Source organism: Syngnathus floridae, chromosome 11 (assembly GCF_059516105.1).
Source record: "Syngnathus floridae isolate MCC-2025c chromosome 11, RoL_Sflo_1.0, whole genome shotgun sequence".
NCBI classification, from domain to species: Eukaryota; Metazoa; Chordata; class Actinopteri; order Syngnathiformes; family Syngnathidae; genus Syngnathus; species Syngnathus floridae.
In genome coordinates, this window is record NC_142423.1 from 1,272,637 (window position 1) to 1,285,903 (window position 13,267).

The 13,267-nt window shown below is 42.9% G+C and overlaps 1 long non-coding RNA gene and 1 pseudogene across 1 annotated transcript in view; one reads left to right on the top strand and one right to left on the bottom strand.

The window, feature by feature from the left end:
• Window positions 1-363: 363 nt before the first annotated feature.
• Window positions 364-1,418, top strand: LOC148390268 (uncharacterized; annotated as a pseudogene).
• Window positions 1,419-2,453: 1,035 nt separating this feature from the next.
• LOC148390269 (uncharacterized) overlaps window positions 2,454-13,267 on the bottom strand; it is a 37,460-nt gene continuing 26,646 nt past the window's right edge. Inside the window, exon 3 of the long non-coding RNA XR_015861258.1 lies at window positions 2,454-3,164. This is a non-coding gene — a long non-coding RNA (uncharacterized LOC148390269). The remainder of the gene's footprint in view (window positions 3,165-13,267) is intronic.

Below are 13,267 nucleotides of genomic sequence, written 5' to 3' on the forward strand. Positions count from 1 at the left end.
CGATTACTCCTCAATTCGCAATTTTATTCAAAAGTTCACAACAGTTTCCAAAAATACAAGTCCATCTTTATCAAATACATTTTGGGACCTCATAGTGTCTTTACATGCCCTTTAAGTATGTAATAATAGCTATAGCAGATCCCATAGCACATATCTGCAACCTCTCGCTGAAACTGGGCTCCTTTCCCACAAAAATGAAAATAGCCAAAGTCGTTCCCACCTTTAAGGCCGGTGAGAAGAATCTTTACACCAACTACAGGCCAGTCTCATTGCTTCCCCAATTTTCCAAAATCTTGGAGAAGATATTTGCTGTTAGATTGGAAAGTTTTATTGATAAGTGTGAGATATTAACTGATAGTCTATATGGTATATGGTTCCTCACCCCCGCAGTATAAGCAAAGCCTATCTCTGAGGTGCCTGCTACACTCCTTTGCCGGGAGAGAGGTGCGTCCTATCTCCATCGGTTCCGGCCAGCCGGGCTGGGTGGGAGAAGTAGTAAAGGTGCGCTGGATTACGTGGACGGGGTCCCTGGCAGGCGACAGGTCAGGCGGGAAAACAGGTGCCCTTCCTGACACCCGAGGTGTCGGGCTTGTGTCACGGCGAGGGGGGGGGGGGGGGGGGGGGGCTGAGCTGCCTTCCTCTTCTCACGTCGTCTTGACTGGATCCGCCAATCTACCCGTGCAGCCAGGTCCATGGCCTCTTCAAGGGTCTGAGAGCGCTCGTAGGACACCATCTCATATACTCCGTGAGTCCGTGGAGGAAGGTGTAGACGAGAGCCGGGGTGTTCCAGTTGCTCCGACGCGCCACCGTCTGGAACTTGATGAAGTACTGGGCGACGGATCTGCTGCCTTGGTGCAGCGTGATGAGTTCCTCAGAGGCGTCTTCCGAGGCTGAGCCCAAGTCAAACATGTGCAGGATCTCAGCTGCGAAGGCGTCCAACGACGAACAGGCGGGTCCCTGCCGCTCATATTCTGCTGCTCCCCACAGCCATGCCTCGCCCGTAGGGTGAGAGTACAAAACCTACCTTGGCTGGTTCCGTGGCGAACGTGATGGGCTGGAGGTTAAACAAGACGCTGCAGTTTGTCAAAAAGGCCCGGACGTACTTGGGATCACCGTCGAACCTCTCGAGGTTGCTGAGTCAGGGCTCGGGGACGTCCACGACGGGGCGTGGACGTAACGGTGGGCTGATCGGTGGGGCTGAGTGGAACGGTCGTGGACAGGGCTCGTGCAGATTGGGTCACAGCAGCTAGAGGAGCCAAGTCTGTAAGGGCCTTGAGAGCTTCTACAAGTTCTAGGTGGAGCTGATGGTGCTGCAGGAGCTGCTGTTGCTGCTGCCGGACGATCTTCGTTAATGTTGCCATCTCCTCTGCGATCTTGCTAATCTCCCACTCCGTGTGGGTCAGGCGGTCCAGGGCTGAGGGACCGCGCGCTGGTCGCTTGGATGGAAGTCAGTTGACGCAGGAACGTGACACTTTGATACAATTAATCATGATATTTTGCTTCAAAAATTGGAAAGGTATGGGATTAGGGGAATAGGGTTCAGTTGGATAAAAAGCTACTTAGAACACAGGCAACAGTTTGTGCAGATGGGAGAGAAAAAGTCAATGCTTTTAAATATAACCTGCGGTGTTCCACAAGGATCAATATTGGGACCAAAATTATTCATATTATGTATTAATGATATTATTAACACCTCTAATATTTAGAAATTTGTCATTTTTGCTGATGACACGAATATCTCTTGTGAAGGAGAGAACCTACAACAACTAATGAAGACTGTCTCTGATGAGCTTGCCAAGCTAAAACTGTGGTTTGACTCAAATAAATTAACTCTTAATATAAAGAAAACCAATTATTTGCATTTTTGGGGAACGAAAAATCCCAGAAGACATAACTATTGAAATATTGTGTGATAACACCAGATTAGATAGAGTTTATGAAAACTCCTTTCTGGGAGTAATAGTTGACCACAGTCTTAGGTGGAAACCGCAAGTCAAACGCATCTGTTCAAAATTGGCAAAGACCAGTGGGTATACTGTGTAAAGTCAGACGCTTACTGAACCAGAAAACAATGTACACTTTATACTGCTCGCTGTTTCTTCCTTACATGTCCTACAGTGTTGAAGTGTGGGGTAATATGTATAAAATCACCCTAAAGACGATATGCACAATGCAGAAAAAGGCAAATAGAATTATCAACAATATTGGCTATTGTGAACACACAAACAATGTATTTATTAATTTAAAAACATTACAATTTACGAATTTGGTAGATTTCAAGAACACACTTTATTTATTTATTTTTCTTTCCAGAATATTATTGTATAAACTGTTTTTCATTTCCAAAATTATCATACTCCGATAAATCAAGTTTCTGTACCTCAAAAAAACTAATCAGCAACCATGTTAAGAACTATGATGTATAAAAGGGGTAGGCAAACACAAGCAATAGCTTCTTCCTTTTTGAACATGTTGATTTATTTGTCTTCTTGGCATAACATGAAATTATGTAAAAATGTGAAAAAATGATTTTGTGTTTGGTTGATCTCATGTTCAAAAATAAACTTCCAGTTCAAGTTCAACTTCAAGTTCAGGGTTCGATTCTAGATCCAGCCTTCCTGGGTGGAATTTGCATGTTCTCCCCGTGCTTGCATGTGTTTCCTCCAGTACTCTGGTTTCCTCTCAAATTCCATAGACATGCATGGCCGATTGACCACTCCAAATTGCCCATAGTTTGCTTGTCTATGTGTGCCTTGCGATTGGCTGGCAAGCAGTTCAGCTGGTTCCCATCAGAAGTCAGCTGGGATAGGCTCCAGCATACCCGCGACCCTCGTGAAGATACACAGTTCAGATAATAGATGGACTTTGCAAAATGAAGATCAGTAGATCCATCCATTCACTACAAAATTGTTTTGAGTTTTATATGTTCACAAGATATCGGCTTGTGTTATGCAAGTATGTTTTATTATTATTATTTCCAGCCTTTATGAAAGCAAGCTGTTTAACACAGAAACATGGTGTAATTATACACAGGTCAAACATAGTTGAGAAATTTAAAGTCATTTGTACTCATTCAAATTTGTGTATGTTTGTTGAGAGTATTATGCACATGTTCCTCAGCCTTCTTCATGGACAGCTCTTACCACTGGGTCTTGAAACATTTTCTGAAACACAGAACACAGTTCAAATCAAAATCGTATTTGAATAAAATCTAAGTAATATGGGTTACATACGGTGCAGATGAGTTCTATAAACTTATTTTTCCAAAATGACTTATTTGAATAAAATCAAAGTACCGTATTTTTCGGACTAAAAGTCGCTCCGGAATATAGGTCACATTAGCCATAAAATGCACAATAATTTGAAAGAAAAACATATAAGTTGCTCCGGAGTATAAGTCGCATTTTGGGGGAAATTTATTCGCCAAAATCCAACACCAAGAAGAGACATGGACGAGCAACAACAGGCTAAACGATAGGTATGCCAATGTGATATAAACACAAACGAAGAGCTGAGAACGGGCTTGATGTAACATTCAGAGTTATTCCAATAACTATTACATAAATAACACTTTCATATAACCGTCTGTGTCACTCCAATTCATTAAATCTATCGATCATTCTGTATGTCAACAATGCCGGCCGGGTGCACGCCGCTGACGGCGGTTGCACTTCAAAATATTCCACAGGCCCATATAACGATATATAAATTATATATCAAATAACTATTATATAAGCAATATTATCAAACCATCTGTGTCACTCCAAATCATTAAATACATCGATCGTCCTATATGTCAACAATGGGTGCACGCCGCTGACGGCACTTGCACTTCAAAATATTCCACAGGCCCATATAACGATATATAAATTATATATCAAATAACTATTATATAAGCAATAATATTATCAAACCATCTGTGCACTTTAAATCATTAAATCCATCGATCAAATTCTTCGTCCTTTGTCAACAATGCCGTGCGTGCGCCCTGACGTCAGCCTCAACGTTATTCCATAGATCTAGTATATAACTATATTGTAGTGTTAACCAAGTACAAAGAAAGACGTGGGTTTGGTAAACGGCTCTTTATTTAACAAAACAAGAGTTCAACGAGCCAACAACTACTGACCTGTAACCATAAAAACATATACAAGTTGCTACACGAAATGATATATATCAAATAACTATAACATAAATAGTTCACCGCCACACAGCCCCAAGCACCAGTGTGGACTTCCAGGCGTGTGGCGGCGTGGACTTCCATCCCCGGAGGTGGCACTTCCAGCCACGGAGGTGGAAGAGGGGACCGTACAGCCACCCGGCCGAGCGCAGGACCCCGACTTCCGTCCACGGAGGTGAAAGAGAGCTCCATAGAGTAGGACCGTGCGTAAAAGCCATGTCCGAGCCCCATCCGCTGTCCCCAGAGAGCCACCCGACTGAGTACCGGCTCCCGACTTTCATCCAGGAGGTGAAAGAGATCTCCGTAGAGTAGGACCGGGTGTGCGTAAAACCCATAATAGTTTTTCAAACCTTCTGTGTCACTCGAAATCATTAAATCCTTCAAACTCTTCGTCCTCCGTGTCATTTACAAACAAAGCCGCTAATGATGCCGGTAGTACGTGGGGCCCTTCGTCATCTTTGTCATCCCGTATTCAAATCTTTGTCCTTTATGTAAACAACCGCCGCGCCGCGGTGCGGCACCGCGCCATGCCGCTGACGCCACTGAAGCCACTTGAAATTCAAATGACAGTAATCCCTTGCTACATCGCGGTTCGTTTATCGTGGTTTCACTTTTTTTTTTGAATTTTAAGAATTTGTGAAAAAATTCACATATAAGTCGCCCCTCCGTATAAGTCGCCCCCCCCACCACCCAAACTATGAAAAAATACGCGACTTTTAGTCTGAAAAATACAGTATTATGGGTTAGATGTGGGACATGAGCTCTCGAGTCCCCAGAAGGATCCCTCTTTAGCACTCCTTCCAAGGGCTCAAAAAAGTATGGGTACTCTGAACTGCTGTTTGGTGCATAGACACATACAACAGTCGGCACCCATCCCCTGATCCAAAGGGGAGGGTGGGCTACCCTCTCATCCACCAGGATGAACCCCAATGTGAAGGTGCTAAGCCGAGGAGCAATAAGTTTGCCCACACCAAAGGGGGGCCAAGGGAAATCAAAGTCTGATATTATCAGTCATCATCTGTGAGCCGTGCTTTATCTAGTCCCTCACGTAAAGCCTGTTTGACATGGGTGACCCTGCCAGGAGCATAAAGCCCCAGACAATTTAGCTCAGGGGTTCCAACATACGGCCCGTGGGCCGGAACCGGCCCACAAGAAGGTTCAATCAGGCCCGCGTTTGATCAGGCCCACAGGATAATTTAAAAGTGAAAAAATGCATAAATAACACGGAATTAATATTTTTAATAATATGCAATTCATCGGTCAGTTTACAGAAACCCCCACTATGGGGGCACACTGTTTTGATCAGAAGACAACAATGTTCTGATCAGAGAAGACAGACCCAACACAGCAGACGGTAGCAATGCGCCAATTGCTGCTTGTTACGACATTGTTTCTGCCCTGGTCTCTACCCCTCCCCTAGACCCTCATTAGCCAAAATGTCATTATCCAAAGGGAGAAAAGTAGATACGTAGTGTAGAATTTTCAATGAAAAATGGACCACATCCTATTTATTTATAGATAAGCACGGAAAACCTTAGTGCTTTGTGTGTTTGCAACAAGTTTCGGTATTGAAGGAATATAACATTCAACGCCACTACGAGACTCTTCAGAGCGAAAATTATGATGGCTTGCAAGGACAACTGAGAAGCGATAAGATCAACGAATTGCGGGCGGGTCTGAGGAAACAGCAGTCAACTTTCTTCCAGAGCCGACAAGCCAGTGAAGCAGCGGTAAAAGCCAGCTACCTGATTGCCAGCGAAATAGCATTAGCATCAAAGATGTACTCCGATGGTGACTTTGTAAAACGATGCATGATGAAGGCGGCTGAACTTGTACGTCCTGAGAAGCGACAAGCTTTTGCTAGTATTCGCCTGACAAGGAAAACTATAGCAGAGAAGATTTCGGACCTATCAGCAGATTTAGACAGCCAATTGAAACAGAGAGTGAAGTCATTTATTGCATTTTCCGTTACAATTGACGGGAGCACTGACATCACAGACGTGGCACAACTGGCTGTATTTATTCATGGAGTTGATGGACACCAATGATGGACACCACAACCCCGAAGACATGCAGATTTGAAGGGCAAATTTGCCTCCGTAGGTCTGGACAAATTTTATCAGTATCTACTATCAGGGTACACCAAATTAACAGCCCTGGCTGCTAACATTTTGTGCATGTTTGAGACAACTGACCTTTGTGAACAAACTTTCTCAGTAATGAATATCAATAAAACAAAAATGCATTCAAGGCTCCAAACAAGCACTTAAATGACATTCTGAAAGTGACAGCTCATCAGGACATGACACCTGGTATTGATGCACTTGTACAGGCCAAAAGATGCCAAGTATCAGGAACAAATACAAGTCCAGACTAGACTAATGCCTTTAAAACGCTGCCTTAGATATTGTTTACATTGAAAAAATACAGTTCTGTGAAGATGAATCCTTACTCTGATGATTAAAGAAAGGTGCAATTTAATGTTAGTCAGCAACTTCACTACAAAAAAAGTATGGTGGATTTCTACTGTTCATGAAACTCCATGAATGTTCAATATGTATTGTATGTTGTATGTGTGTTTCATGTATGAAGTTTACACATTTACAGGGCATGTGAATACTTTCTTCTTTACACATTTAATAGCACTCTCCTTGGTTTGTAAGGTGTAGGCAGGAATTAAATTTAGATTTTATATGCACATGTGTAAAGGGTTTGAAAATTCCTTTCTTTATAAATCTCGTTTAATCTTAAAGTGCATCACTGGAAATGTTTTAGGTTGTGTTAAAGTAATGCTATTTTTGTTTTGTAAAAGGAATGTTCATTAAATTCCAACATTTTCCTAATATTCTTGTGCTTCTTTACACCCAAAAAAAAAAAGAAAAGACATGATATTTTGGTTAACTATAGCATAGTATGGTATAATTTCAATGGTCCGGCCCGCTTGACATCTACCGAGGCCGTATGTGGCCCACATTGTGAAATGAGTTTGACACTCCTGACTTAGCTCCTTGGATCATTGGGAATCTCAAAACCCTCCAACACGATAAGATGACAAGAGCTCATGGAGATGTGGTCTAATATTAATAATAGAAATAGGTATATGGTTGTTATCTAGGTTATGTGGATTAACAACTTTGTGTAAAGGGGTACCTCTGGCCTGTTTCCAGCGAAGTGAGACTTCCCATGTGGTATGCATTTACTTGAATAGGGACACTGGAGAACAATACATTTACATTAACCAAGTCAGGAAAGAGGCGTGCTGACAGGTTATAGCATGAATGCTGATTTACACCAGAAGTCCCTGGGCATGTTGTTGTAATAAAAAAGAAGGAAGAAATAGATTTACAGATTTTTATATGTATGTGAATCAATAAATTACTCTAAAACCATGCCCTAAGTCTCCAAACACAGCAACTGTTATTTCCTCTCACGTTACACTTTCACACTCCCTCAAGTCAAAAGATGCTTGGTGACAGGTTATATAGCATGAATGCTGTTTTACACCAGTAGTCCCTGGGCAGATTGTTGTAAAAGAAAAGAAGGAAGAAATACATTGACAGACTTTTATAAGTGTGTGATCAATAAATTATTCTAAAACCATTCCCTCAGACTCCAAACACAGCCACTGTCACTCTCACATTACCCTTTCACACGCCCTCATTCATTACCTCCCTTTCATAGGATGAAATATGCACTTACAAATGTCAATGGCTTAAATTGATAACTTGATTTTGTTTGGATAACTTGCATTTCTTTGTCAGACGTGCAAACTGTTAGAGATTTGTTCACTCAAACAATATCTTGCAAGAACCACACGGAGACAAGTAAGTCCTTTTTGACACCTGCAGGTGGAGAGTTCACTCACTCCAGAATGAAGTCTGAACCCTTGTTCCTGCGAGGGGATATTTATTAAGAGAAACAGAGTGGGGGTTGAGAGTGGGCAAATGGCCGAAGCCCCTGGCTGATCAAAGCACAGCAGGGGGTCCTTCACGATGTTGTGTGAACAAAACACTTTGGTTGCTTCCTCTGCAGCTAGTCAATCAGTTCAAAAGATCTTAGCACTTTGTTCTACTACTTTTGTTAAGACAGGACAAGCGAGTTTAATTATTACAGGTTACATTCCAACATAATCATAGGATCAAACTAACCTGAAAACCCTAACACAAACACTGAAAATCCTGTACAGGTGAGAATCTCTGTTGTAAACTATTTCAAATGCTTAGATATCAATACATCAGAGCCTTCACTGACATGTTGAACTGTGAGTCCTGTAATGTTGTCTTTATTAAAGCTTACATATCACACTTCTTCTGTTTTACTATAAAGTGGAACAGCAATGCTTTTGTCTGAATTCTACGTTTTGATAACATCACAGGTCTCTCTTTTATACTAGTTCTGAGGTGCGGCTCAGAGTAAGCCGTTTTGGTGCAGTCTTATTAGATGCAAATAAGATAACTCACAACCCAACCTCTCCAGGCCCCAAGAGGTGCAGCTCCCTTTCCAGTCGAACATATTTGTAGTTTTTTAGCTGAGGTAGCGTCTACTTGTGCCACAAACCTTTTGATTGATTAAAACATTTCAACGGCAAAAGACTTGTCCATACAACCTTACATAACATGTAACAAACTAAATTCCCTCACAATATATACGAACAGGTCTCAAGCACTGAAAACAAGTTAACCGTTATTAGCTTACTGGTTAACTTGCTTGCAGTGCTAAAGTTAGCGATAAGCTAACAAATGTATTTAACACGTTATTGTGTTCCCCAAGAATAATAGGGCACCTTCGATGCAATTCATCTGGTGCATCTACTCAGAATACACCCACAAAAAGTGAAAATATAGAGCGCACAGCTCTAAAATCAGCAGAACGACTGATGGTAATGCGATGAAAATTAGATAGTTTATCATCTTTGTGTCATCTCAGGCTTATTGTTTTACTGTGCCCACCATTTGCATAGATTGAAAGAACTGAGCCATCAACAAAACAAAGACTTTCAGCGAATCCTTCTATATACCGTAGTTTTCTCACATTTAGGTGCACTTAAAAACTTAAAATTTACTCAAAAAAACACAGTGCGCCTTATAATCCAGAACACTTTATATATGGATTATTTGATGAATTTGTTGATCCATACTGGTTGTACACAGCGCTCTGCCAAAATGTTTCAGCACATTTTAGTACGACTAATAAATTACAAGGTCGAATCGCTTCCTAGCGTTATGGCAACCGTGGTCAGGAGGCGCCACTGAATAGATGTTGTACCTGTGAGGGTATTTCATTTGAAAATAAGCTGTTCCATTCATGTTTTCAAGTATGTTTACGGATCAATATGCAACGGAATCATAAATAAGCAGCACTGATGTGTTAGATCGGTCGTTAGCCGGTTCCGATCACTTTCAAGGGAGAGTATTTGAGAAATGTATTTCAAAGTCAAAGTCAAAGTCAAAGTCTCCTTTATTGTCAATTCCTCCGCATGTCAAGACACACAAAGAGATCGAAATTACGTTTCTCACTATCCCAGGGTGACAAGACAGAGTTCACAACGCACATACAAGTAAACAACACAGGAAAAATAAAACAAGAAGATGAACAATAAGAGTGATAGCACGCTAGCCGCTCCCGATGCACAGCAGAGTCCGGAAAGATGACAGTCAACCAGGCCACTGTGAACACGAGCACACAGCAGGCACGCACTGTCCGGTTCGTGGATCCCATCAGGCGAACGCAACCCATCTTGTCGTCCTGCGAACGAACGTACGCCAGGAGAATGGAAGGCACGGCTGGGCGAGCTGGGTTGGCCGCAAGCCTGGCCTGACGTCTCCGCGCTGGCCCCTCTTCCGCTGCCTCGCAGACCCGCTGCCGACGCATCCCAACAATGCTCCAGGACAGAGCAGTCCGAGCTCACGACGCAGTCCAACCTGGGGAAGAAGAGCAGGCCAGTCCGGCGTCGCTCCATGACGAAGCAGTCCGAGCGCCCTTAATCTCTCCGCACCAAAGTCCAGAACGCCATAAAACCCACTTCCGCCAATGTTGAGCAGAACATGCCCGCCGCACTAGTAGCACGACGTATCACACGAGACGAACACACACAAAACTGCCGGACAAACACTCAGTAAACACTCACAAAACACTGAACGGGACAGAGTGGCCGCCGCGTGTGCACGCGCCGCCATCTTGAACAGTTTACTGGGGTCGCCATGATACTTTGCTGAGGCTCATGGGAGTCTGCGAGCTGAGGCTCATGGGAGTTTGCGGGTGGCTGATGCCGTGGTTAGGGGGCGTCACTGAATAGCTGTTGTATCCGCGAGGCTATTTCATTTCAAAATAAGCGGTTCCGTTAATGTTTTCGAGTACGTTTATGGATCGATATGCAACGGAATCATGAATAAGCAGCACCAATGTGTTAAATCAGTCTTTAGTCGGTTCCGATCACTTTTATAGGAGAGAGTTTGAGGAACGTGATTGTTTACAGGGGGCTGTCATGACACCCAACTGAGGCTCATGGGAGTCTGCGAGCTGAGGCTCATGGGAGTTTGCGGGTGGCTAAAGCTATAATAATAGCTGCTATACGCACGAGGCTCCATCATTTCAAAATAGGCTGCTCCGTTAATGTTTCGAGTATATTTACGGATCAATATGGAAGGGAAACATAAGTAAGCCGTACCAATTGTTAGATCGTACTTTAGTCGGTTCCGATCACTTTTATAGGGGATATTTTGAGAAACGCGATTGTTTACTGAGGGCTCATTGGTTATTGGCTAGTGGATGCATACCCCAACCCTAGTCAACCTCAATTTGATGCAGTATAGCTTCTATTTTATGCACATTTTAATCCAGCGCGCCCTAGTACATTTGAAATAATTTCTAACATAAAAAATTCAATGAGGGTGCGCCTTATAATTCAGTGCGCCTTATGGTGCGAAAAATACGGTACTAACAAAATATTTTTGAAACACTCCTTGAACAAGCAGGACTTTAACCACGGATATGGGAACACTGCTTGAAAAATGAAATTTGACCAGGCACACCGGTGTTGATGCGGATTTACCGTATTTTTCGGACTAAAAGTCGCTCCGGAATATAGGTCGCATTAGCCATAAAATGCACAATAACGTGAAAAAAAACATATGAGTCGCTCCGGGGTATAAGTCGCATTTTGGGGGAAATTTATTTGCCAAAATTCAACACCAAGAACAGACATGAACGAGCAACAACAGGCTAAACAATAGGTAACGTGACATAAACACAAACGAAGAGCTGAGAACGGGCCTGACGTATCATTCAGAGTTATTCAAAAACTATTACATAAATAACACGTTTCATTAAATTCATTAAATCCCTCCATCGTCTTTTGTCAACAATGGGTGCGCGCTGCTGATGGCGCTTGCACTTCAAAATATTCCACAGGCCCTTATAATAATATATAAATTATACATCAAATAACTATTATATTATCAAACCATCTGTGTCACTCCAAATCATTAAATCCATCAATCAAATTCCTCGTCCTTTGTCAACAACGCCGCGCGTGCGCCCTGACGTCAGCCTTGGCGTTATTCCACAGATCTAGTATATAACTATATTGTAGCGTTAACAAAGTACAAGGAAAGACGTGGGTTTGGTAAAAGGCTCTTTATTTAACAAAACAAGAGTTCAACGAGCCAACAACTACTGAACTGTAACGATATAAACACATACAAGTTGCTACACTAAATAAACTATATCAAATAATGCTTGGGGCCGTGTGGCGGTTAACTATTTATGTTATAAATAGTTAACCGCCACACGGCCCCAAGCACCGGCGTGGACTTCCAGGCATGTGGCGGCGTGGACTTCCATCCCCGGAGGTGGCACTTCCAGCCACGGAGGCGGAAGAGAGCTCTGTAGAATAGCACCGGGCGTGCATAAAAGCCATGTCCGAGCCCCATCCACCGTCCACGGACAGTCACCCGGCCGAGCACCGGCCCCCGGCTTCCATCCATGGAGGTGAAAGAGAGCTTCGTAGAGTAGGACCAGGCGTGCGCAAAAGCCATGTCCGAGCCCCATCCGCCGTTCCCGGACAGCCACCTGGCCGAGCGCCGCCCCCCGACTTCCATCCACGGAGGTGAAAGACAGCTCCATAGAGTAGGACCAGGCGTGCGTAAAAGCCATAATAGTTTTTAGAGTATAAGTCGCATTTTGGGGGAAATTCATTCGACAAAATCCAACAACAAGAACAAACATGCACGAGCAACAACAGGCTAAACGATAGGTATGCTAACGTGACATAAACATAAACTAAGAGCTGAGAGCGGGCCTGTGAAAGAGAGCTCCATAAAGTAGGACCAGGCGTGCGTAAAAGCCATAATAGTTTTTCAAACCTTCTGTGTCACTCCGAATCATTAAATCCTTCAAACTCGTCGTCCACCGTGTCACTTACAAAGCCGCTAATGATGCCGGTAGTATGTGGGGCCCTTCGTCATCTTCGTCATCCTGTGATCGAATCTTTGTCCTTTATGTAAACAACCACCGCGCTGTGCTGCTAACGTAACTTGAAATTCAAATTACAGTAATCCCTTGCTACATCGCGGTTCGTTTATCATGGTTTCACTTTTTTTTTAATTTTGAGAATTTATGAAAAAATTCACATATAAGTCGCTCCTCAGTATAAGTCACCCCCCCCCCAACCACCCAAACTATGAAAAAAACGCGACTTATAGTCTGAAAATTACGGTATGTATCCAACAACGGAACATTTTGATCCCTCTTCTTCGGCATCCTTGAATTGTTTGGACTACAAAAGTCTCTCAGAGAAATAAAGATGGTGGATTTGCAAAACTTTTTGGCCACCTATTACCTTGTTTGGTAGTCCCGCCCCAAAAGCTGCGACATAATAGATAAAAATACATACCGTATTGGCCTAAATATAAGAGTGTTTTTTGCATTGAAATAAGACTGAAAAAGTGGGGGTAGTCTTACATACGGGGTCTAGACATTATACCCATTCACAACGCTAGATGGAGCCAGATATCTTTAAAGCGAATGCTGAACTTAACTCCCCAGGCCAAAGTGAACCCCTGTCACGAAGAATAAAAATAAAAACAC